Below are 25,427 nucleotides of genomic sequence, written 5' to 3'. Positions count from 1 at the left end.
GCGAGGATGCTGGTCAATGGGATTCCCACAAGAAAATGCACACCCAGGCTTTCAGAGGGCGTCTGGCCAACCAGCACGGCCCTCCCCCACTGTGAAGGAAGCCAAAAGAAGGCAGGATCTGGGCCCTTGTTCCAACTTGGTGTGTCAAGCAAGGCCCCCCTCCTGGGCAGGGTAGGGTGTGTTCTGGGAGGGGGAGGGGAGGTGGCGACTTTCTCGCTCAGAGGAGGAAGCTCTCTACCGTGCACAGGTTTCCCGCAGTTTCGGAAGAGAGCAGTAGGGAGTTGAGATCATCAGAAACAAGAGCACTCGGTGTAATCTTCTGATCCCAGGGATCTGCTCCAGATTTTCTTTCTTAGCTGTCCTCACATTTCCCCTTTCTTAAAATGTCCCCAAACCACCCTTAAATTTCCCTTCTTCATTTTATCCCATTTCTTATACCCCTTTAGAAGAGATCTTCTTACATGCATTCCTCCTCTTTCTTCCTGATGTTAGTCTCGATTCACATAGTCTATAGATTGTCCCATCCTTGATTATCTGGGCCAGGCCTTGAGGTTAGGGGGACTTTATGAAGAAATTATGAATGAAACGATGAATGAATGAGGAAAGGAGCCACCTATCAGCAAAGCACTTCACCCTTCTAAGTGTTGCCTGTCAAACCTACCAGCCCTTTCAATAAACTCATTACCCTAAGCCCAGGGGGTTGAACGCCCACCAGGACACTGTTTTACTTCAAGAACTCCGGCGCTTAACAACAACAACAACAACAATAAATTCTGGGTCCTCCTAAATGGAACACCATTCTAGATGTAGACAGTGGCTAAGCGAGAAGTGGACTATTAACGCATTTGTGTTCCCTGGACACATGGGGGAGGGGGACCAGATCAGGGAGGTGGGGCGTGACTGAGGACTGGAGTAGCGGCTCCCACAGCCACATCACGTAAAACCCTTTGGCGACTAAGGGACATAAGGGCAAAAGGAGTCTATTTTTGTCTTCTGTCCCTGGGAGAGTTCGAGACGGTCTCTGTTCTGTCTGTCCTTCTCTTCCTCCACTTTTTTGGGCCTTGAGCTGATCCGGTGACAGGCTCAAACACGGCAACAGCTCCATCTCTCTGCACAGAGGCAATGAGAGCAGCTGGACAGGCTGAACGGGATAAGAGGATGACAAAGAAGTGAGTCATCCCGCAAGCAGACCAGCAGTGTAGACCGAAGACAAGGGAGAAAGAAGGAGAGGAGGAAAAAAATGTGTCCTTGTCTCGCCTTCGTTAAAGGGGTGGGCGTAGCGATCTGGGGGCAGTGCCTAGACAAAGAACCAAGTAAATACCAGAAACAGGGGCTCAGACTCTGGGTGTGGGGGGCCCCTGCCAGGGCAAGACCTCAGCGACATGAACCACAGGCGGCCACCAAAGGCAGAAGCGCCATGTGCTCACAGTGAGGAGGGTGGGAGTGAGAGGTGAGGTGTAAGGGGAAGAAGTCCTTTGAGGTTCATTTAAAAAAATTTTTTAATGTTTTACTTATTTTTTTATTTACAAATAGTTTATTGTCAAATTAGTTTCCACATAACACCCAGTGCTCATCCCCACAAGTGCCCTCCTCCATGCCTATCCCCCCTCCCCCCCACATCCATCAGTCCTCAGTTTTTGTCAGCATTCAAGAGTCTCTCATGGTTTGCCTCTCTCCCTTTCCCTCACAATGTTTTACTTATTTTTGAGAGAGAGAGACAGCGTCAGAGAGAGAGACGGAGACACAGAATTCAAAGACAGGCTCCAGGCTGAGCTGTCAGCAGAGCCTGATGCAGGGCTAGAACCCAAGAACCATGAGATCATGACCTGAGCCCAAGTCGGACGCTTAACCAACTGAGCCACCCAGGCGCCCTGAGGTTTATTTTATAAATACAAAGACTTGTCATTTTTTCTGTGTTCTCTTCCTTTTGCTATATTTAATAGTTTCCTAGAGTCAGAGCGCTAAAAAAGCAAGGAAGTAAGAGGAAGGAAGGAAGGAAGGAAGGAAGGAAGGAAGGAAGGAAGGAAGGGAGGGAGGGAGGGAGGAAGGAAGGGAGGAAGGGAGGGAGGGAGAATGGAAGGAGGGAGGGAGGAAGGGATGAAAGAAAGGAAGGAAGGAGAAGAAGGAAAAAGAAAAAAGACAAACCACCAGGATGTCTCACTTTGGTTGGACCAGAATCTCTGAATCACTGAAAGCAACACCGTGTGAGAGTAATGGTAGAATGGCCATAAAGCCTGTGGTCCCCAGGGTCCTAAGGACCCAGCCCGGCAGGCCCACCCCAGCATAGAGAGTTGATTTCAGCGAATTTGCAAAAGGCACCCTCTCTGGTGGATGGAATTCAACAGACACGGAGCTTGGCAAGTTGACAAAGAATCTGTGCAAAGTTAACAAACAGGACATAAGGCCTGGCAAATAAAGCAGGGCCTGGATTCCAAGGAAGCATGGACGGGCATCCTTGGCTGGGACTCAGCTGGCACGTCTGCGTGTTGCAGCCTCATCTGCTCCCAGAGCCTCTCTGACCTCCCTGCCTCAAAGCTGCGTTGGGCCCTGCTGGCGACAGGAGTGTTCACTGGCCCTTCTGAACAACAGTGAATGACGACTGTTCTGGGGGGCAAATGAGAACGATGGCTTGGTAACACTTCCTCCTACAGCCTAGGAAGTGTGCCAGTGTGGCTGAGAAGTCAAAGATCATGCCAGGCAGAAACTCAAGTGTTCATTTCTGCAGTGGTAACCCGACGGGATGGGACTGATGGGCACCTGTTAATAGCTGTTTGAGTCTGCACTGGGTGAGTCCCCTGGAATGGTAGCGGCACAGCCAGAGGAAGGACCCGGGGAAAAGGAGATGACCTGTTGTCCTCAGTGCCTTTGCATTTCCCTTTGCATTCCCCTCCACTGTCCTGCCTTCTCCATCCTCCCTCTGAAAAATCTGCCCTCCGGAAACGAACCGCTATGCTCATTCACAGAAGGTTAGAGTGACTGAATAAAAATTGATATGCTGCCCTTCCCAAAAGCATCTATATTTTGAGACATAAAATCTGCTCCCCGGGATGCAAAACCAAGTGGTCTGGACTCTGGAGGTTTCCTCCAGGGCTAACAGTCTGGGGTCCTCGCCGTTGTCAGAACAAATGATATAATGGGTGCAAACTAACACATTTATAAATGAATATAAGTACTTTTCTTTAAACACAACCACATGCTTGGAAGCGATCCGCAATAAAAGAGCTGCACAAATACAATCAATCAAGATTTGTGGTTCTAGAAACAAACAATGCAATTGCCCCGGCTGGTAGAGAACTGGAGGACTTGAGGTTGCTACTCTTGCAAGACGAAGGCAGAAATATGAGCAAGCCAGACAGAGGGTGGAAATTGCATGGGAAAGACAAAAGTAAGTTGACACTATGATCAAATTTTACATCGTGTGCAAGGTTTGCTACCTTAATCTTTGGTAGAGGAGATAATTGGGTTATTATTGCTTTGCAAAGCTTCTCTCTGGAAACCTGAGTAAGAGAGAGTCCGTCTCCAAGAACACCAATACTCTAAAATGACTCATGGCTTTAAAACAAAAACACCCTCCCTCCACCCCCCCAACCATCGTGGCCCAGAATGGATGCCAAGAAGTTAGAAAAAAAAAGTAGTGCAAGGAAAAACTCCTTGGAACAGCAAAAGGCATGTCACTAGGGTCAGGGCAAGACAGGGGGTGAGATGGGGGAGGAACCGGACAATGGAAAGGTGGTGGGGCCCCCACAAAATCTGGTTCCAGAGGGAGCACAGGACAGGGGGCCAGTGACCTGGTTAACCCTGGTCCACATACACAGGTCCTGTTCTTTGCAAAGGCCCTGCTCTCAGAATAAAAACCATTTTCAAAAACTGACATCATGTAAACAATTCTCAACTTTTCAATTCTTCCTTTTCTGTGCGTCCAAGTTGATTTCCTCTCTTCTTGAATAGAGCTCTTTTACAACTGGGGTGCAAGAGACGAAGGGCGTGTTTCTTATCTGCTTTGATTCATTCCAGTGAGGTGATGGAATAGAATCCTCTCCTGTCTCCGACCCATCTCACCAGTTACTCAAGGGCAGAATTCTCTCCGAGGCATCTTAGAAATCTAGGCAGATGACTTGGGTCTACATTAACCTGGCTACTCAGAAAAGTCTACCCCGAGCACTTTCATCTGCTCCATGTCCCATGCCCTGCCAGATAATTCTGGATATTTGGAAGGAATGAGGGCATGTTGGATGTGGGTCTTGGAAAAGAGAAGTCCATCCTGCTCCTTTTACCATAAAAACAAAAGCAACCCTTCCCTAGTAAACGTATAATCTTATGAAAAAAAAAAAGTTCCGCTGCCAAAAGCTAATTCAATTAGTCAGGGCAATAAAATGTTAACCCAAAGTCTGAAGCTAAACAATCTGATGTTAATCTAAAACAGTGTCTCGTTTTAAGCACAAAGGTAATTTCTCATATCCCTTCACTCCCTAAAGCAAACATCACCACAAGGCAATTAAGTATGCGGTAACTTGATTCTTCAGTTTACTCCCAGATTTCAACACACATGAATGAGAAAAGTGATCGGAAGCTTTCATTGTATCATTACTGAGTTTGCCCACAGTTTACTGGGCTCACCTGGAAGGGATGTTCTTCTATGTTTTTGAGAACTGTATGTGGATTCACGCCACTTGCTCAACAGGCATTTGAGTACCTACCGTTTACAAACTTTACAGTACTTTTACAACCATTGAATCGTTTAAGGCAATATTATGATCTTGTTTTTACAGGTGAGAGAACTGAACTTCAAAAAGGTACAAGGGCCCGGGTGCTGGGGTGGCTCAGTTGGTTGAGCACATGACTTTGGCCCAGGTCATGATCTCCTAGTTCATGGGTTCAAGCCCTGGGTCAGGTTCACTGCATAGAGCCTGCTTCAGATCCTGTCTCTCTCTCTGTCTCTCTCTGTCTCTCTTTGTCTCTCTCTATCTCTCGGCTCCTCCCCTGCTCGCACTCTCTCTCTCTCAAAAATGAATAAAAGCGTTTAAAAATTAATAAAAAAGGTACAAAGATCTTGACCTTAAGAAGAGACACCTTGTGAGAAATGGTGTCAGGACGCAAACTCAACACACTTTCCAGCCCTCCTTACTGTGTCCTGATGCTGGACTGTAATGTTTTTTAAAGCTTAAAAAAAAAAAGTTTATGTATTTTTGAGAGAGAGAGACAGCATAAGAGTGAGCAGGGAAGGGGCAAAGAGAAGGGGAGGACAGAGGATCCAAAACAGACTCTGCACTGACAGCAGTGAGCCTGATGCAGGGTTTGAACTCACAAAACCCTGAGATCATGGCCTGAGCCGAACTGGGATGCTCAACAGGCTGAGCCACCCAGGAGCCTCTGGACTGTAATGTTTTGAATGGGCTCAGAATCGCTATTTGAGAAGGGCAGCATGTCCAATGCAAGGACGGAGCCTCTGCAGTCTTAACTTCAAATTCCTACAACCACTTAACAGGTTGTGTGTGGTTTCCTGGATTTTGTAACAGGCTAATCGTTCCCACCTTGCTGAATTGTTACAGCAATTAGAGAAGAAGCAGGCAGACGCCCTCTCAGTGGCCAGTGGACAGTAAGGTCGGCTGCACTCACGGCCACGAGTGTCCTTCAACAATGGGAGCACCAAAGTCTACAACTTCTCCCTGGAAAAACAACTGAAAGCTACCAAGGCAGAAAAGATGCCAGCCTCTATGGGGTTCCCAGGGTGGTCAAGGATTAATACCAAAATACCGTTTCCTGGATCATGATCATGTGGGCATCTTATGATAATCTGCTATCGGATTCTTTATGACTGAAAGAAAAGTTCACATCCTTCATGTACACGCACAGAACAGTATTAACGGGAGCCCTTATTACCTGGATGGGTGGTATCTCTTATCCTATTTTCAATCTGTTTTTCTCATTTGCCTTTCCTGGACCTATTTACACCACACATGCCAGGGCTGTTCTGGACTCTCGGAGGAAGCGCCCGAGACCTCTGGAAAACCTGGGCCGATACTACTGATAAGGCCTGGCTGATGCCGACCACATGCGATGTTCAAAAACCAGAGACATTATGTGATAAAAATAAGGAAGCTGGAGCTTCCCAGAAAAAGAAAATAAAACACTTCCTTTTTTCTCTGCAGCCCAGGTGGCAGACACCGGCTCTTGCTATCACAAGGCAAAATAAACCCAAGGCAAAAGCTTCTCTTTTCTATGAACATGACAGATTTGACGGGTAGTCTTTCTCTTTTAGATTATTTACGGTAGGCTACTAGGTTTTAGCTTCCCTACATCCTGTCCCCAACCTGCAAAAAACTCAGCTGACATCAAACCGTTCGTGCAAAGATCTCTAACAAAGGGGATTGAGAACCTCTTTCTGAGTGTCGTCCTTGGGTGCTACCTATCAGATCCTCCACCCGCTCACCTCTCCCTCAAGCCCCAGCTCAGTCTCATTTCCTCCTTTCTCGAATTCACAGGCGAAGATTTACCAACTGTATGTATTCGCCATCAAACACTTCTTGAGCACCAGCCACGCCCCAGGCACAGGCTCCATGGTATAAGGACATATATGCTCTATGCTCAGAAACTCCTAGCTTAAGAACAGACAGGCAAGTCATTTGGTAATCACAGTACAATGTGATCAGCGCTGTGATATGCAGGGATGTTGGGATAGAAGGTGGAAAGGCAGAGGAAGAAGGGGTCTTATGAGAATGCGGAGGAAGGAGATCTAGCTCCCTCTTGTTGAGGTAGGGGGCTGGTCAACGTAGGCGCCTGGAATGGGTACTATAGAAGCTGTTTGTTGAACGGAATGAAGGCGCGTTCCCGACAGAGCACATCCCCCAAGATGGGACCATTGCGTGGGGCCCAGGATAACAGCAGCAAGCGGTCAGAGCCGCTTACCCTTCAGCACAAATACCTTCCACTGGGTAAAGGAAGTTGATTCACAAACCCCAGCCTCTCCCTTCAAGGGCATCCCTGGGAGGAAGTGTGGTTTGGAAAGCCCAAGAGTTCCAAGGACATAGGAGCCTTTGGGGCATGAGTTCAGTTTTGATTCCCTAAAGTCTAGCTGTTAATTAATGGAATATTTGTGACCATATAATAAACAGAAAAGGCTTTGAATACAACGGTATCCCAGTATCTGGGGTCAGTGGTTACTTCAGAGCTCAAGGTGGAATCAGATCTTATAGATCAATCCCCAACCGACCTCTCCAAGCCACTGATGCTTGCATCTGGAGCCCACGTAGCCAAACCATCCTTTGCACCTCAGCTAGGGGACATGCTAGCCAAGAGTCACCCTCTGGGTCACGGCTGTTTGCACACATAGTGCTAGGCAGCTGCTAAGGACACCGCGTTGTATTAGTTTTAGAGGAAGAGCAGCTAGTTAGCACGTTCTGGGTAATCAGGATAAGTACCAGAACCTGCCCGAAGTTCATAGCCTGAAACTACAGACAGGACTGTTCTCCCTGCAAAGCTAATGACCCAAAGAAGGAGTGAATGGAATATTCTGGCCAGTCCTTGTCCATCCTAACCATCTTACCGGAGCAGAGCTGTAATTCACTCACAGAAAATAGAAATGTTACTCTGAGGCTGCAGGTGCACAATGCCAGATAATCAAGTGAAACTGAACATTTCAACTCCAAACCCCAATTTTTTCTCACCACCAGATACTCAGTATCTCTGAGAAGTGTATGGACTTTGTAATTTGACTACAGGTAAATTCATTACCATTGCTATGAACCATGCTGCTCCCTCATCTGGCTGATAGAAAATAACATGCATACATACTAGAAGCTTTGAAAGTCCTCAAGCTAGCATGCTCCTTCCAAATGATGATCTTAGCCAGAGGGCCCCTTCCGTCGCTATAAAGCCCCATAATCAGAAATGCCGTTGCTTGCAGATTTAGTAATAGGCCTCCCCTGGACAGTAAGTTCCCCCGAATGCTCTGTGGTCCCAGCCAGTCATTTACAAAAGCCTTAGATGGGTATGGTCACTAGACGTGGCTGGGCTGTTGGTTGCAATAGGTTGAAGTGCACTGAGCATAGTTCTGCTCAATATGATAGGACCCAGGGAGATAAAAGCCAAGTCCTAGCCAAGGCAAGCCCCTCCTCAATGAGCACCAAAAACAGCATCCCTGCTGTTCCCTCAGCTATTCCCTGGCTGCAGGGGCTGTCCCGGTGAAGCCACTGACGGGTAGCACAGATACCCGGAGTATCTGATAAGAGGCATCACAAAGTAAACTGAGTTGGTCTCGGGCAGTCTGGACATAGATGGAGCCATTTGGCAGCTGGGAGCTACCATTTGCTCTTGATGAGATCCAGAGCTTTGAGGCTGGCGTCTCTGAGAACACTCTAGGTAGAATAAATTGATGGGTGGAATGGAGCTGTTTCTGTTTCAAGATTCACAAATCCCTGCTGGTGCCCCGAGTCTGGTTCTGCTCTTACAGGAAGAGCTCACGCTGACTGTCATCTATTGATTTTGGACAAGTCAGTGTCGGGATCCCAGGATGAGTCCTCCTGGCCGTGGGCAAGAATTGCTAGGAAGTCACCTTTGAGGAGACTCCACTTAAGAGTTGTATTTGCAGAAGTTCTTCATGGAATTGTAACCGCACACACACAACCACGCACACGCAATTTTTTTGTCGTCAGTCCACTGCAGGAGACCACCATTATTCTAGCATGGTCACCCGCTCAATCCTCGGTACCACAGTTGTCTGCATTTCATTTAAGTTTATCACTAGTTACCTGGGAGCTGGGCACATTTTCCTGCTTTCCTGGCTCCCTCCTGTCCTCGCTCCCAGTGTGGTTAAGAAAATAGAGATAGTAACAGTGAAAATCTAGAAAGCCCTGATGTGCTTCCTGCAGAGTGCTCTTGGAAGGAAAGCCATTGATGTTATTTCTCTCCTGTAATTGAGAAGTCCTTAAAGAGGACCTCACACTTGCACACCGGGCAAAACGCCAGCGGACAAACTGACCGGTGGAGATGGGGAGGGGGTCATGGGGGGAGCTCAGACCTTTCTCTGACACGTCCTTCTCTTTCCCAGCACTTCCCACCTAATTAATCATGCTCAGAGGCAAGTCGACCATCCCACATCTCCAGCCCCGGTCCCTTAAAGGTCTTAACGGGCTCCGTTGGGAGCAGGGGCGGAGGGAGTAGGGAGGGCAGCCGGACTCAGCCCAGGACCCTCCAGGCTCAGATGGCCCCAAGTCCCGGAGGCAGCTGAGTTCACATTTCTTGCCCATTAGTCATGAGGTGCTCCCATTGTCTATTCAGAACATTTCTCTATCATTCTTTTCACTTTCCCCTTTACTCTGCAAGCAGAGATTTCTCCTCCAATAAATAATCTTTCCTCTTCCCTCTTCCCCTGACCACCTCGCCCCTCCAAAACAGCTTCAGCCAATCCCAATGAAATGCAGATACAGAACGAAGGCTCTGTTTGGGCACCGATTCTGGCTGATCCTCTTCTTGCCTGCATTACAAAGTCAGTCCCTCATTAAGGCATCCCTCTATTGGCTCGGTTTGCCAGAAAGACTTTTAAGAGAGAGAAGAGGAGATGGGCGGGCTGAGAGGCACAGAATTCACCTACCGCCACTGTTTGCCTTCCTTTCGTCCCTCGGAGAGGCTTTCTCTTCAGCCCTGGGCTCTTGCAGGACCTCAGCTCCAATCTCCCTGCACAGCTCCGGCCTCCTTTAAATTTCAAGGCAGGGGGTGGGGTTGGTGGCCCTGGGTGGGCGGGTTTCTCTGCAGCAGCAAGATGCCCAGTGGACAGGGCCATGAGGGAGCCAAACGGGGCGGGCCTGTTTTTATAAAGAGGGGGAGGAAGTTTGTGATGGAAGCAGCACAGCCCAGCCTGGCTTCGGGCCAGGCTGATTATTCACAATCCTGATGTCATCGAATCACAGGAATTTGGGAGTTGGACGGAACCTTAACGATCATCTTCCTTTCAAGTCCGAGTCGATGACCTAAAAGAGACCGTCGGGATCAGCAGGCTGTAAACCTATCATGGAAAGAGGAGTTTATTATTCTAAGAAATCTACACTGACGAGGCTGCGGGGTTCTTCTGGAGTCTCCAGCATTGACTCTGCCCCTCTGGACACAAGAGATTGGAAGGACTGGGCAGGTGGACCAGTTCTCTCCGGGCACAGAAGTGCCAAGATTGGAGCACTTGGGGAAAGGGGACCAGTAAACAAAGGCGGGCAGCGCTCCTCTGCAGTGGAAAGTAACCCAGCCTGGAATCTGCATCAAGTACCTGCCCTGGCTCTCATTTCACTTGGCTGAGGTCTCTTCAAGCTCCAGCATTCCCCGAGTGGGGCTGTGGAATAAAGGCAGGGGGGCTGGAGTCAATGCTCTGTCTACACGCTTTTTCTACACAGCCTTGCCTTGAAATTCTATCACTAGCCATCCATCCCTTAAACGGAGGGAAGCTTTCCCACGTTCTGGAGTTTGCTCTTAAATGTAAATGCTCCTGGAAATAGATAGCCTGTTTGACTTGTTAATACCTGCAGATGACTGATAAAGAAAAGCAGCAGGTGTAAGGGAAAGGCTTAGGCTTGAATCAGCCGTACCCGTAATGAGGGATGTGACCTCAGTCAGGGTTTGCAATTATGCTGAGCTCTCGCATCAGAGGTCACATGCGCAGATTAGAGAGCGACAGTGTACATAAGATCCCTGGCACGTCGTAGGGCTCGATGCGTGGTATCTGCATTACTGGCTGGTATCTGGCTGAGACAAGGCAGTGTGAAAGAGAGAGAAGGAAGAGGGATGCCAGGAGAAGGACCAGGAGGCGCAGGTTGGCAGAGAAAATGGAAAGAGAACCAGCTCTCTTGGGAGAAGCCAGATTTCATCTATTCTGATCCTGAATGTGCTCACGTTTGTCAAGCGATCGAGAGCTGATCTTGAGGTTGGAAAATAGGGCAGTCGGGCCCAAAGTCAAGCTGTGTCTCCATATTTTTATCAAGCTGTAGTTCTGCCAATGGCCATTACAGAAAAGGGGTAACATGGGGGCCAGGTTAGCTGCAAAGGGATGGGGCCGGGACGTCAGAAGCTGCAGCAAAGGGTGGCCTGTCCCATGGAGATGTATCTACTTCCCTGTAACGTGGGAAACCATGATCAGGGTCAGAGGCTTTTTCTGGCAGTTTGGTTCAGCAGGGATGGAGGGGTAGTATACAGAATCTTTTTTTTTTTAATGTTTTATTCATTTCTAGGAGAGAGAGAGAAAGCATGAGCAGGGGAGGGTCAGAGAGAGAGGGAGTGACAGACTCTGAAACAGTTTCCAGGCTCTGAGCTGGCAGTCAGCACAGAGCCCGACGCGGGGCTCGAACCCTCGAACCGCGAGATCATGACCTGAGCGAAAGTCGGACGCTTAACCGACTAAGCCACCCGGGCGCCCCGGGGTAGTATACAGAATCTTTGATCTGAATTCCTGTAGAGGATGACTTGCTCCCAAATGATTATTACATTTAAATCCTTGGATCACATACAGTCTGCGGTCTGGGTATTGGGTCCCAAAGTCTGAGCAGTGGGGCGGGATATATGTGCCAGGATCTATACACCAGGGTGTGGTCCGGCAGTGGGAGGGAGAGTCCTTTCCCACCACGCATTGGGACACCTACCAGTCTACCTTTAGAAATGCATTTCCCTTACTTGATAGCCCCCAGGTAAAATGCAAATTACATTTAATTACGATCCTCAAAGTAGTCTCCGGTGGGAGGAGCTGTCTCTTGGCCCCTGGGGTGCTGCAGGTCTGGGGGCTTGAGGGAGGGGGGCATAGACCAAGAGCAGGAAATTAAGAGGAAAGGGTTTCTGGTGCCCCTGAGCTTTGCTGAAATACAACTAAATGACTCAGACCAGATAATACCTTGCTAGGAAACTAGGAACTGGGGTGGCCTTTGTGTTCCTATTAAATATGAGATTGTTTCCTTTTCACAGACTCTAGGGAAGCCTGAGAAGGAGGAGGTACGTGTAGGGAAGCTGATACGGCGACAAGGAGGTCCTTGATTTTAGTGAAGGAATTGCGGCAGACTGTGGGGGGCGGAGGCGGGGGGTGGGGGGAGAAAAGAAAACTCGGTGAAATCACATTCTGGGAAAATTGTATCAAAACCCTTCGCTTTCAAGGAAGAGAAATAAAACCAAGGCCAGATAACGCGGAGACAAAGTGGGCGCAGAGAAGCTGGAAGGAAGTATACAGCGCTTTCCCAGCCTGGCGCTGTTTCTGCAGTGGCACCCCCACCCCCCGCAGAATGCCTGAGTCACCAGCGGGGTCCCCTTATCACCAGTGTGGGTGCAGGGACGGCCCAGGAGAAGAAGGACCCCACCGAGACCCCAATCGGCTGACTAAGAAGTGACGTGACGTCTGTGGAAATTCCAAGATGAGAGCCGAAGGACCAGATGGTTTAGGGCCAGAAGACAGAGATGCTGTGTACAGTCGAAGGAGGTTTAATTGTTAGCCATCGGGCTTGGTAGGGAGTGGGCTAAATATCACAACCGATGTTATGTGGCACGCATTGTCGGGGCTTCAGGTCAACTAGAGACCCTCATATCGCTCAGCTGTATCAGGGGCCTGAATTCTACCAGGACACCTCAAAACATCAAACGGTCAGGCTGAATGCCTGGGAAGTGCCCTTAAATGTGGCTGTTTTTGTTAAGAATCATTCACCGGGCGGTATAGGAGTGCTTTGTACTATGTTGGCAACTCTTCTTTAAGTTTGAAATTGCTTCAAAATAAAAAGGTTAAAACTGGGTTGTTCTACTGGAGAAATAATGTTACTTCTGAATAGGGATGCCAATCCCCCATGCTGTTGAAAATCCATGTATACTTTTTGGCTCCCCACCCCCGAACTTAACTACTAATAGCCTGCTATTAACTGAAAGCCTTATGGATAACATAGACAGTGGATGAACATGTGTTTTGTGTGTTATATGCGTTATATACTGTATTAGTACAGTAAAGTAAGCTAAAGAAAAGAAATGTTATTAAGAAAATCACAAGGGAGAGAAAAAACATTTACAGTACTCTATTTAAAAAAAAAATCCACATATGAGTAGACCCATGCAGTTCAGAAATGTGCTGTTCAGGGGTGCCTGGGTGGCTCAGTCAGTTAAGCATCCAACTTTAGCTCAGGTCATGATCTCATGGTTCATGGGTTTGAGCCCCGCGTCGGGCTCTGTGCTGACAGCTTAGAGCCTAGAGCCCGTTTCAGATTGTCTCCGTCTCTCTCTGCCTGCGTCCACCCCCCACTCACACTCTATCTCCATCTCTCTCTCTCTCTCAAAAAATGAATAATCATTTTAAAATAATTTTTAAATGTGTTATTCAAGGGTCAGCTGTATTTAGCGCAATGAAAAAAAAATTTTAAATTCCCACACAAGAAAACATAGGTATAAAACATTATTTTGGCTATCTAAAACCTGAAAATAACATATGTCCAAAAATAGGGCAATAGTATTATAAAGCATGATAGTATAATGCAATATTACATAGCCATTATAATGATTGATAATATTATTTTATAGCAGTTCAAAACTGGTCATAAACTACCTTACCCGAAAGACATAGAAAACAAAAACATATATGTGTAAGTACCCACGTATATGTATGGATAAAGATTGGCAGAGAAAATCAAATGCGGGAGCACTGTACTTTCAGGTGAATTTTTTTCAATTGCTTTTGCAATACTTTTAAATTGTTTTCACAAAAAGAAACTTAACTGACTCCACAGCAGATCCGGGCTAGTGTGAGTGTGTCTAGCAATTTCTCTCTGACATAGGCACCGGAAGGGCAGACTTGATTACAACAATGTGTTGGAAGGTTAGGAATTTTCCTTACCCTGTTATAAAATTATCCGTGCGTTTATTCAAACTCTTCTTGAATACATCTCACCTTCAATCAATTCCTTCTTGGAGGGAATCGAGTTTCTCCCTTCTGATTCTCTAAAACAACTTCCTGTCTTTGGTTCTAAGCTACCCCTTTGACCTCTGAGGCGTGACCTACGATTCAATCTTCTAGAATGGGTAAACACAACCTTGTCCACCTGTGCACCCCGGTGAGCCTAGAGGCTGCTGGAGAGAGCCTGAGGCTCTAAATCAGGAAGTTTGTCTTTTTTCCCCCGAAGTTAGTTGGATGACTCCAGGCCAGTTTGCCTTGTGCTTTTAGCTTTCTTGCGCTTCAGATGAGAGCAATAAACCCACAGAATTATTATTTGGCTCAAATGGGATAACACAGGAAAGAAAACACTTGCAGGCAGATGACATACTGCTGGCAATTTAATAAGCCGTCTTGTAAACGTATTTTGCAGCTCTGTGCCTTTCCCACATCTATCCTCAAATGGAAAGCCCTTTGTAGAGGAAAACTCGCTCTGTCTGGAGAGCCCGAAAGGGACCTTAAAGAGCACCCACCTCAAATTTTCTCAAACTGTCTTCCAAGCAATATTAGTGTCACACTTGAGAAAAAAAAAAAAATCAATGCTAATTATTTTTTTTTCTTTTAAAAACAATTTTACCACGGGGCACCTGGGTGGCTCAGTCAGTGAAGCATCTGACTTCAGCTCAGGTCATGATCTTGCGATTCAAGGTTCGAGCCCCACATCGGGCTCTGTGCTGACAGCTCAGAGCCTGGGGCCTGCTTCGGATTCCGTGTCTCCGTCTCTTTCTCTGCCCCTCCCCTGCTTGTGCTCTCTCTCTTCAAAATAAAAAAATAAACAAAAAAATAAAAAATAAAAATAAAAACAATTTTACTACACAAATCCATGATGGGGGAAACTGTGGGAGGAGAGGGAAGGGTATATGGGGGAAATTCCGTACTTCCTGCTCAATTTTTCTGTAACCAAAAACATCTCTAAAAAGTAACGCCTATTAATTTAAAAAAAGATTCATTTGAACCTGCAAAATACAGGCATTTCTGATATTATAAAGTTATATGTTCATATTATATTTATGTATACGTAAGAATCTAGTTTTCGTACTTTCTTTGCAGAGATCAGCTGGTCTGTGAAACCCCCTCTCACATCTCCTTATATGTAGGCATAGCTTACTTAGTCAGTATCTGTTAAATATTCTATCAACATCTTATGATTTCAAGGGTGTCTGTGCTCATCACATTTAAGTGAACTGAGCTGTTCTAATCGCTTACTTTGTCCTTGAGGACACTGAGAAGTGGCCGCATCGGGTCACAGTGTGGGTGCTGCCGGGTCAGTGCTGGGACGCTGCTCTCTGTTGCCGTGTGTCCTGCCGTGTATGTGGTCCCACCTAACCTAGCAGCCTCCTTCAAGGACTTGATTTGTCTCCTTTCAGCCTTTCTGGCCATTTCTTTTGTTTTAAAGCAGCGACGGCAGTGATAGCCAAAGCCAAATGAGCACAGAACACTCCATCAGGTCTGCCCTCCTGCTGACCCTGAAGTGTCAGTTAGGTCCTTGCCGGGTCGGGGACAGGCATTGGGGGGAGCCGCCGAGACCTCTTCACCTCTGCATCATCGCTGATCGGGGAGGCGTGCTCACTTACGCAAGGTAGGCTCTGCATCAGTTCTGGTCACCAGCTGGGGAGCAGCACGTGTTCGGGGCGACAGGAACGGACTGTTTACACTGGACCCGCCTTCCCACTGGACTGTGCTCTGGTGGCCTTCTTCCTGAGTCAGGCATTTTTGCCCAGTGAATCCAGTTCTGGTGTAGCTTTCCACAGCTCCCCGCTCCTCCAAACTCCACCCTGGGGAAATGATGCATATTTTACGAGATGCTCTTTTAATTCTTCCTGATGGACATGAACTTTCTTTTTCCCCCTGTGAGGGGTTTGCACCAATCTGAACCTGAGATCAAAAGTTTTCCCTATCCTTCCGTTATCTATCGGGTACAGGGTTTCCTGTTTGATTTTAGATTGATAGCTGTAATCACCTTCCAAATGCCACTCATCCTATCTCACTGTGTTGGCTCAGGGGCAGGGTGGCTCTGTCCACGGCTTTTATTAGAAATTAAGGGAGGGGCACCTGGCTGGGTCAGTCCGTTGAGTGTCTGGCTCTTGATTTGGGCTCAGGTCATGGATCTCAGGCTGAACCCTGTGTTGGGCTCTGAGCTGAACACAGAGACTGCTTGCGATTCTTTCTCTCCGTGGCCCTCTGCCTCTCTCCCCCACTTGCAGGCTTTCTCTAAAATTAAAAATTAAAAAAAAAAAAAAAGAAATTGAGAGAAGTTGCCAGAACTCAGAGCACTGAACAAGCTCTTCCTGATTTGAAACTTCCGACATGATCGCCAATTTAAAAGAAAGTCTTTGTGAGCCCCTCCTTACCTACCTGTCGTGACCATCCCAGCTGTCAACAGGTCAAGGCCACAGACCCACCCATTTTCAAGTCAAGTTGCTATTTGGGGACTAATATGGAAACTACTTTGGAATGTGAAGAGCTACATCAAGTTACAGAACACTGTGGTGCTGACTTATAACAAAACATACTCCCCAAAGTGTAAACAGCGTAGGAGAGGCTGTAGCTAAAGATCTGAGAAGCAGTTGCTCTCAAATCATATTTGAAACCAAGGAAGCAGGGTGAGCCTCTCAGGAGAGAGAGAGCCAATGTCCAAACCTTGGAGTCAGAATACCATTTTCTAGCATGAGAATTTCTAGCATGTAATGGGCCCTGGGCGATGGGTCCCTGTGTCCAGGCTGGCGGATAGCAAGTGGTCAGGGATGGGGGTTGCTGGTGCTGAAGAGTAGTGGGGATCCGAGGACCAGGAGGTGGGGAACTGCAAGGCTGTGGGGGCAGGAAACAGGAAGCTAAGAAGGAAAGCAGTCGTTGGGGAAGCCAGAAGTAATCTGAGTCATAAAGGAAAGTAGAAATTATTTCTGAGACTGATGCTGAGCATGCGGCCCTCCTTGTCACCACGGCACAGCTATGGTACCCATGGAGTGTGTCTATTTGGAGAGAAGATAGAGAGAGGAAGGATACCTCAAACAAGGAGAAGCCGGAATCTTCCATGTAAGCCTGCTTTGACCCGCCATGTGGTTGTGGCTAATAACTGATTTTACATGGTGCTTGGTCCTTTACAAAGCTCTTCCACAGACACCTTCATGCCTGTTCTTCACAAATGCGATATCCTATGCTAGGGACAGAGGTGGTGATCTGCCCAATTCACAGGGCAAGAAACGGAGGCCCAGAGAGGACTTCCCTCTGGCCACAGAAGTGCTCACTCATAATGAGGGAGCCCAACACATTCAACCAAAGTAAAACCTGGGCTCCAGCCCCGACCCCGCGCAGCAGGGCTGCTGTCATCTTTTCGGTCACCTGTCAGCAGCCAAGTAGGGAACCCAACATCAGCCTCCCATAGGAGGCCACTCAAGTGACCACTGAGTTTGTTGATGTTTCTGTCTGTCTTGCACCCAGGAGAAGCCATGCCACATCAGACACAGGCTCTCATGGCATGTTGGCCAGAGGGATCCTGTTGTGGTAGGTTTGAGTGCCAAGTGGCTTCCTGTAGCACACGCCACCCCTCAGCTCTTCGTGTCCTCAAGGCAGAGGCTTCCAGAGGGCTCTTGCCTCCACAGAATGTCCCTGAGACTGCGTATTACATTTCCTCCTGCTTGTCTCCCTCACTGATGGGTATGACCGCCCCCACATCTCCTCCAGGGCATCGCAGCTCCCACCCCCTAGTAGGGCTCCCCCCCACCCCCCTGGGGAACCACTGGTCGGAACCTGCCACAGCTTCCTGGTCAGGGGGAGGGCACCAACACCCAGAAGCCCCAGCCGCCATGGCACTTTGCCCTTCCCACCTGCCTCCGCCCTGTCGAGCCCGGGACAGATCACTCTTTTTCCACCCCTAGAGATGCCAAAGGCATGCCCTTGCCAGAGTAGTTAAAGTTGTCCCCGTAGATGTGACCTCCCACTGGGCACAAGCCTCACTGTGGTGGTGGGTCTCCTGGCCTGTACTCCACGAGCAGCCAGAGTGTGGGAGCCAGAGAGTGCTGTGTTCCGTGTGCCTGCTGCCTGGGGCCAGGCTGGGGAAGCTGCTCTCTAGCTGAGCGAGGCAACAGGAAGCGAGTGGGATGAACAGGCTCACATCTGGAACATATCCGCCCAACGGCCCGGACAGCCTGTAATAGCACCAACACGGTGCAGAGGACAAGCACCCTAAGTTCTCAGAGCCAGTTTCCTTATCTGTAAAATGGGAATGAAATCCAACACTGTCTACTTTTCGCAGAGTTTTGGAGGATCACATGATAATTGGTGAGACATTGCTAGGTAAACCAGTCATTTTTCTCTCTTAAGTAAGCTCTACGCTCAACATGTGACTTGAACTCATGACCCGGAGATGGAGAGTTGCACGCTCTACCAGCTGAGCCGGCCAGGAGTCCCCAGTAAGTCAAGTTATTATTCCCTATGAAGTACCTTCATAAAGGGTACAGGACGAAGGGATGGTAGGGGGCAGGGAAGGTGGGGAAGGAAGTGCAGCTACTTTGCACACTTCCACCTGCCAACCCAGCTCCATCGGTCCTGCTTCGGGCCCCCCTGGTGTCAGGTAGCTGTCCAGGTGGGGCTGTCTGTCCTGGGGGGGTCAACAGTGTAGGGAGCAGAGAGCTAGAAAGGCCAGCTGGCACCATTTCCTTTAAACACTCTGCTTGTCCTAAACAGGAAGTGATGCCTGAGTGCTAGATTCATATAAATAATTCAAGGTGAAGCAATAAGGAAAAATAACATCTGAAGTGGTTCTATCCGGCTGAGAGTTGGATAAAAAGCTAGACACAACTGTTTATTAGTCGTGTCCTCCACGCCGAAGGGAGACCGTTGATCAGTGAACGGCGTAACCTTGTTCAGCTGTGGCAGAGGCAGCCGGGCTCCTGACCCCCAGCGGCACGCATCGGCGTGCTTCTGGAACCCGGGAACCTACATTTTTATGTGCCAGCAGTTTCAGACCCTGGCGCGACCCTGCCATTCGCAAAGGCACGGCTCTGTGGTCCTGTATGACCCGTTGTGCCCCCACCTGACCATGTGGAGAGAAGCGGCTGCCTCTGGGGTCCTCCCCGTTGCTAGACCCGACAGAGAGGCCGCTGACACGCCCGCTGTCAAGGTTTCAAGCATTTTGCCACCTCTGGCTCCCTTGATCTGACCATAATTTTAAAAACTAGTTTTATAGGTTTATTAAAAGGAAGATCGGGGGGTGCCTGGGAGGCTCAGTCAGTTAGGCGTCAACTTCAGCTCAGGTCATGATTTCATGATTTGTGAGTTCGAGCCCCGTGTTAGGCTCTCTGCTGTCAGTATAGAGCCTGCTTTGGATTCTCTGTCTCCCCCGCCTCTCAAAAATAAATAAACGTTAAAATAATATTTTTTGAAAGAGGAGGATCGGGTTACTATGGAGAATATGAATCTCTACCTCTTTTAGAGCACTTTCCATAGTCAGGCACCTCACAGGTATTTAATTCTGTGAGATCGGTGCTGTGATTGCCCCCATTTTGCAGACAAGAGAACCAGAGCACTGAGAGCTGCTGTCACTCGTCCAAAGTTATACAGCTAGTAAGCGACAGAACAGGGATTTAATCCCGCCTGACTCCAGAATCTGCCTGGGCAGCCACAGTGCGACACTGCCCAGTTAAGACAGGTGCTCCCAGATGAGACCCGCCCCGGGAGAAGGGAAAGGCCAGTAAAAAGGCAGCAAGCACTTGGCGCCTATGGAAGACAGATGCCTGGCGGGCTATGAAAAGGCCAGGAGCCCTCCATGTGCTGGTGAGGTCTGGTCCCTGTGAGCTATCTTGAGCAAGTGATGGGATTTACCAGCAGGCGCAGTCAGTAAGCGGGCACGAGGGGCAACACACCGGGGTCTTTGCTCGTCATCTCTCCTCTTCTCTCTGTGCGTCAGCTTCTCTCAGGCCGGCTCCAGGGGACACAGATGTGACAGCTGGCTCAGATTCTTACAATCCATTACCTAGGAAAGATTCTGGGGCCTGGCTCAGCCTGGCTCCTATGTCCATGTCTGCCCGGTGAGTGGGGACTGTTACCAGAAGGGGGTGTGAGAAGACTAAGGCAGTAGACACAACATACCACCACTTGAGACATGTGGGTGCTCAACCAGTTGGGGGTAGAACCGAGATGCCAGTTGTCTTGACCCAGCCCCCTCTCTCCAGAACACCATGAAATAAACTTCACTGCCCCAAAGAAATGAAATTAGACGAAGTTAAACATGGCCACAGGATAAGAGCTGTTGTCTATCTGAGGAAAGACTCAGTTATGACCCTCCACAAAAATAGGTAAAAAAAAGCACCAGTCAATTTAATACATGAAGCCATTATCACTTCATGACCAACTGATTTGATCACTTGGTTTCCCTCTTTATAAAATCTGACGATATAACTTCCTCAGACAGAAGGGATCGAAGCGAGTACACATAAGTGCCAGTCTCCCTCCTGTCATTCTGTCTGTACAATCTGTTCTGCACTTCTGGGGTATCCCAGGAGCTATCTTCAGGAGCACTTTGCAGAGAGCGAATCTCTTTTATGTGCTTGCGCTTTCCATGATCCAGATAAACAACGCCATTTTATTTCACTGTTTCATTCTGATATACACACTGAGATCTGGGAAAACTTGGGTCAGTCAAACAAGTCGTAGGCCTCTAAATTCAAGCCATGCAGTGGGTCCTCACTAAACCTAGGGATCAGGGAGACAGAAGAAGGCCTGTGCATTCATTGATTTATGTGTTCAGTCTGTCACCTCTCGAACATTTACCGGATACCTTGCTCTGTGCCAGGCAGTGCGCTGCATGCTGGGGTGATGGAGGAGAGTGACACTCTGCCTCCAGGGAGCTCCCAGTCTGGGGACGGGAGATGAGTTTGTACAGTTGACTTTTGAGCAACACGAGTTTGACTGTGTGGGTCTCCTTAGACTCGGGTTTTTAGTTTTTGATAAATACAGTACAGGACTATAAATGTATTTTCCTTTTTATAATTTATTTATTTGTGTATTAATGTTTTAAAGATTTTTTTATTAAATACATTTTAAATGTTTATTTTTGAGAGAGAGAGACAGATAGACCACTAGTCAGGGAGGGGCAGAGAGAGAGGGAGACAGAATCTGAAGCAGGCTCCAGGCTCTGAACAGTCAGCACAGAGCCGGATGCGGGGCTCAAACCCACAAACCATGAGATTATGACCTGACCTGAGCCAAAGTTGGGCACTCAACCGACTAAGCCACCCAGGTGCCTCAATTTTTAAGTAATCTCCATACCCAACGTGGGGCTCAAACTCACAACCCTGATATAAAGAGTCGCATGCTCCACCAACTGAGCCAGCCAGACACCCAATCTTACGACTTTCTTAATAACATTTTCTTTTTTCTAGCTTACTTTATTGTAAGAACACAGCTATGTAATAATAGAGAGTACAAAATACGTGTTCATCAACTGTCATGTTATGGGTAAGGCTTCTAGTCAGCAGTAGGCTCTTAGTAGTTACATTGCCGGAGAGTCAAAAGTTATACCCAGATTTTCAGTTGCACGGGAGGTCAGCACCCCTAACTGTACTAACTATACCATTATAGTTTTACAATATGCTAGAGAAGTCAGCGGAATTCTTCTGTAGAGGGTCAGATGATAGATACTGTAGGCTTTACAGGCCATACAGTCTCTGTCATAATATACAATGTTGTCACTGCAGCATGAGAGCAGCCACAGACAATATGTCAGCCCAGAGTTAGCTGTGTTCTGATAAAACTTTATTTACAAAATCAGGCGGCAGGCTGGATTTGGCCGGAGGGCTGTAGTCTGCCAATGGCTGGACAAAAACACAGCTGTACAGGATGGAAGGAAGCCCTTGGCATGGCGTGGCTCACAAGAAGGAGTTGTCACTTTTACTGAGGAGATGTCAGCTTTGAACAGGCTTCATGAAAGAGAGGTGGCACAAGAGGAGTATGGATTTTCCATACGGGCTGGGGGGAGGGGCAGCATCGCCGGGTAGGGAAGCACGTGGTAAAGCGGAGTGTAGGCAGCCACAACCAATCCGTGTGACTAGGGACTGGGGGGAAATGGGGAGCCAGCGATGAGGCTAGAGAAGGAGCTGAGGTCAGCTCAGATAGGCTCTCGAGCCACCCTGGGGACTTCGGTCTCTGTCTTCAGGGCAGAGGCGCAGGAGAGCAAACACGCGGGAAGCTTCTGTCTTTCAGCTGCTATACTAGATAGTTTACATCGACAATTTCATTTCATTCTCACAAAATACGGTGAGATCTGTATTATATTATCATCCCAGTATTACTAACCAATAATAATCTGTGATTACGCATTAATTTGTGATAGGAACATTTACCCAAAGTTCACACTGCTCCCCTGAAGGCGCAGAGTCGGGATTCAAACCCAGATCTATTTGGTGCCAGGCTCTTGGCTGTCGCCACACGCTGCCCCTTGGGCGGCCCAAGCACCCGGGAGCCGTTCGTCCCTTGCTCGGCTGCCAGCAGGAAAGGTTAAGAGAATGCCACTGATGTCTCAGAGTTGGCGGGACTTTACGGGGAAAACAAGTTAAACCCTAGGTGGTGGAGGAAATCTCCTGCAGGGTGTGGAAAATAAAATGGGATCTCGGGGAGGGGAGACGTTGGCTAGTCATCCCGATAGTCAGCGGGTTCTCCCTGGCTCTGAAGGCAGGCTGGGAGCCAGGAAAGCCTGGGTCCCTGCGGGGACAGGGCAGTGCCTTCAGTGCAGAGTGTGTGAGCCCTGGGAGGGCCGGCTCCTCCTGGGCCTGAGGTCATGAAGTGAGGAATTCCTGAGATTCCTGCTGAGGCATCATCCCTGGCTCTTCTCCCACCCCCCAACTCGGTTGCTTAGTTGCTGAACATTTTGGTTCTTTGATTCCACCCTCTGAAAGTTAGGGTAATTCAGCAGGACAGATCTCTTTTTCCCTTACCATCCATGCCAGGCAACGAAATAAATATTTGTTGAATGAAACAATTATTACTAAAGTATATCATGTCTACAAATGTCTTTTATTTAGTTTTTCACGCTTGCTGAAGCCCTTTCACAGAGGGCTGTCCTTTACGGAAGTCTGGCTTCTTCCTACTTCAAGAGGCATGGACACCAACTAGGTGGGGGGAGTCTCAGGCCCTCCCCAGACCTACCACATCAGAATCTTTATTCTAATCAGATCCCCAGGTGATTCAGACGTGCAGTTGAGTTTAAGAAACAGCAGTTCTTGATTTTGCCACTGTACCTAAAAATGGTGTCTAACCCCATACTTTATCCTCAAAAACAATGTTCTTTATCTATTCTGAATCCAGCTGTAGTCTGAGTCCTCTGAGTCCCGATGACATTATTAACCCCCACAAGTTTCTCCCCCTTCACGACTTCTTCCCTTGTATGTATCTGTCCCCTTCCTGCTTCTAGTGGCAGTGAAAGGTGGCTAGGTAAAAAGGAAGTGAGAGTAGAAAATTTTTGAAGTGACACATTTGAGGATCAGAACCAAACACCTCACCTCTGAAATTCCCATCTTACGTAGCTACGGATATCCTGTTTCTTCATTCCTTTGCCAGGCCTTTGCAGGCTTAGAGTGAAAAGTGAGGTGACTTTTCCGAAGTCACACAGCTAATAAAGTGGCAAAGGCTGGGCAGGAGGAAGAGAATCCTCTAGTGGCACCACTGTCCCTGGAAAGACAGCAGAAATCCTACGGCCCTTGGTTCTCAGCTGGTCGGCTTCCCTGCACAGAAGGCAGGGTCTCTTCATGGCCATTGCCTGGGGTAAAGGAAAGAACACCGGCTTCAGAGTCAACACATGGTTTTGAACTTAGATTCACAATTTGCCAGTAGCGTGGCCTTTGGTGAGATTCATGCTCTCTGGGCTTGTTCCTCATTTGTAAAACAGGGACAATATTCACTCTACAGAGCAGCTGTGAGGCTCAGAGAAAGAATATCCACCCGGCCTGCCGAGAGCCGGGCACATAGAGGATGCCCCGAATTAGTTGTTATCGTTTCCCAGACGGTTGCTTCCGTGCATCTCCCAATGATGCCTTCTTCAGACTGTCACCTTGCTCCAGAACATTCACTGGCTCCCTGCTGCCTTTGGAGTGATGTGCAAACTCTTTCCCACCTGGCTCCCTGCTGCCTTTTCCAGACTTCTATTCTACTTCCCCTTTACAGTTTTGTGGGTTTGTTTTTTAATGTTTATTTATTTACTTTGAGAGCGAGCGAGCAGGGGAGGGGCAGAGAGAGAGAGAAAGGGGGAGAGAGAGAGAATCCTAAGCAGCCTCTGTGTCACTAACAAGGAGCCCCATGTGGGGCTCAAACCCACAGATTTCAAGATAATGACCTCAGCTGAAATCAAGAGTCAGATGCTCAACCGACCGAGCCACCCACATGCCTCTATCCCACTCCTTTAAATGAAGGTTGCTTAAAAATCCGATTTTCTTATTTCTAACTTACGTAAATATTATTTCTTCTTTAAAAAGTTTATTTATTTATTTTGAGAGAGACACAGAGAGAGGGCAAGCAGGGGAGGGGCAGGGGCGGGGTGGGGGGGACAGAGGATCTGAAGCAGGCTTGGTGCTGGCAGCAGAGAGCTGTATGCAGGCCTCGAAACCACGAACTATGAGATCATGACCTGAGCCGAAGTCAGACGCTTAACCAACTGAGCCACCCAGGGGCCCCTAGGATTATTTCTTCTACAAATGTGTCCAATAGTTTGTTAAAGAGTGCTGGTTGGTTATCGGAATTGAGCCACTTAATCAATGCCTGCTATTATGTCTACTGGAGTTTTGGGCAGTTTCATTTATTTAAAAATAGTATCTCCTACTTCAAAAGACCTGTACCTCCTTTTCCTATCAATTTAGACTTGAGGTTATCGTTGCTGAAACTGCACTTTAAGTTTAACCTGAATCCCATTTTAGACAGTTGACTATCTCCAGGCGGACTTGGCCTCTCCCCCTTACTAATAAGCCCTCTCATTAGATTGCGACAGAGATGACTTCACCGTATTAATTGTTCATGAGTTGTTCATTTAGTTACGGGATTCAAACCGGTAGGATTTGGGGTGTAAGGTTCTGGTTAATGTTTTATGCCAAAGATGTGTTAGCTTTTGCTAACTTTCACAATCCCTTTGTCATTTTGTTTCAGCTCTTTCTTAAAATCCTTGATGTTTTACACTTGTATAAGCCAACATGGTTTGAGGAAATGGTAAGCACACTTTAATTAGACTTAGGAGAGGACTAGGGTGAGTTCAGTGTAACTAGGGGTCCCCTAGAGAAATAAGGTTTCTGGATTGAGCTCACAATTGGATTCATTCAAGGGTACTTTTCAGTCGTTTTACCATGATCTGACTCATCTCCTCTCCAAGTCCCCATCACACATGATACTGAGGACAGAGTGAAGTGGTTGTATGAGTGCTTTACACAATTTTCTATTAATTATTAAACCTCCTTTGGACTGTTTAACCGTGGAGACTTTCATAAGTACTGTGCTCTACAGAATGTAGTTTATTCCTTTTTTAGTT

The 25,427-nt window shown here is 47.9% G+C and overlaps 1 protein-coding gene across 1 annotated transcript in view; it reads right to left on the bottom strand.

The window, feature by feature from the left end:
- The window catches only part of PLAT (plasminogen activator, tissue type), a 23,912-nt gene extending 14,257 nt beyond the window's left edge, over nucleotides 1-9,655 (bottom strand). Inside the window, exon 1 of the mRNA XM_077773069.1 lies at nucleotides 9,590-9,655. The gene's annotated coding sequence lies outside the window, so the exon portion shown is untranslated. The remainder of the gene's footprint in view (nucleotides 1-9,589) is intronic.
- Between the last annotated feature and the right edge of the window lie 15,772 nt (nucleotides 9,656-25,427).

The sequence above is a fragment of the Crocuta crocuta genome, unplaced genomic scaffold (genome assembly GCF_008692635.1).
Source record: "Crocuta crocuta isolate KB4526 unplaced genomic scaffold, BGI_CrCroc_1.0 scaffold177, whole genome shotgun sequence".
NCBI lineage: Eukaryota > Metazoa > Chordata > Mammalia > Carnivora > Hyaenidae > Crocuta > Crocuta crocuta.
The sequence above is the reverse complement of the archived record's forward strand: the minus strand, read 5'-3'. Positions and strand labels throughout refer to the sequence as shown.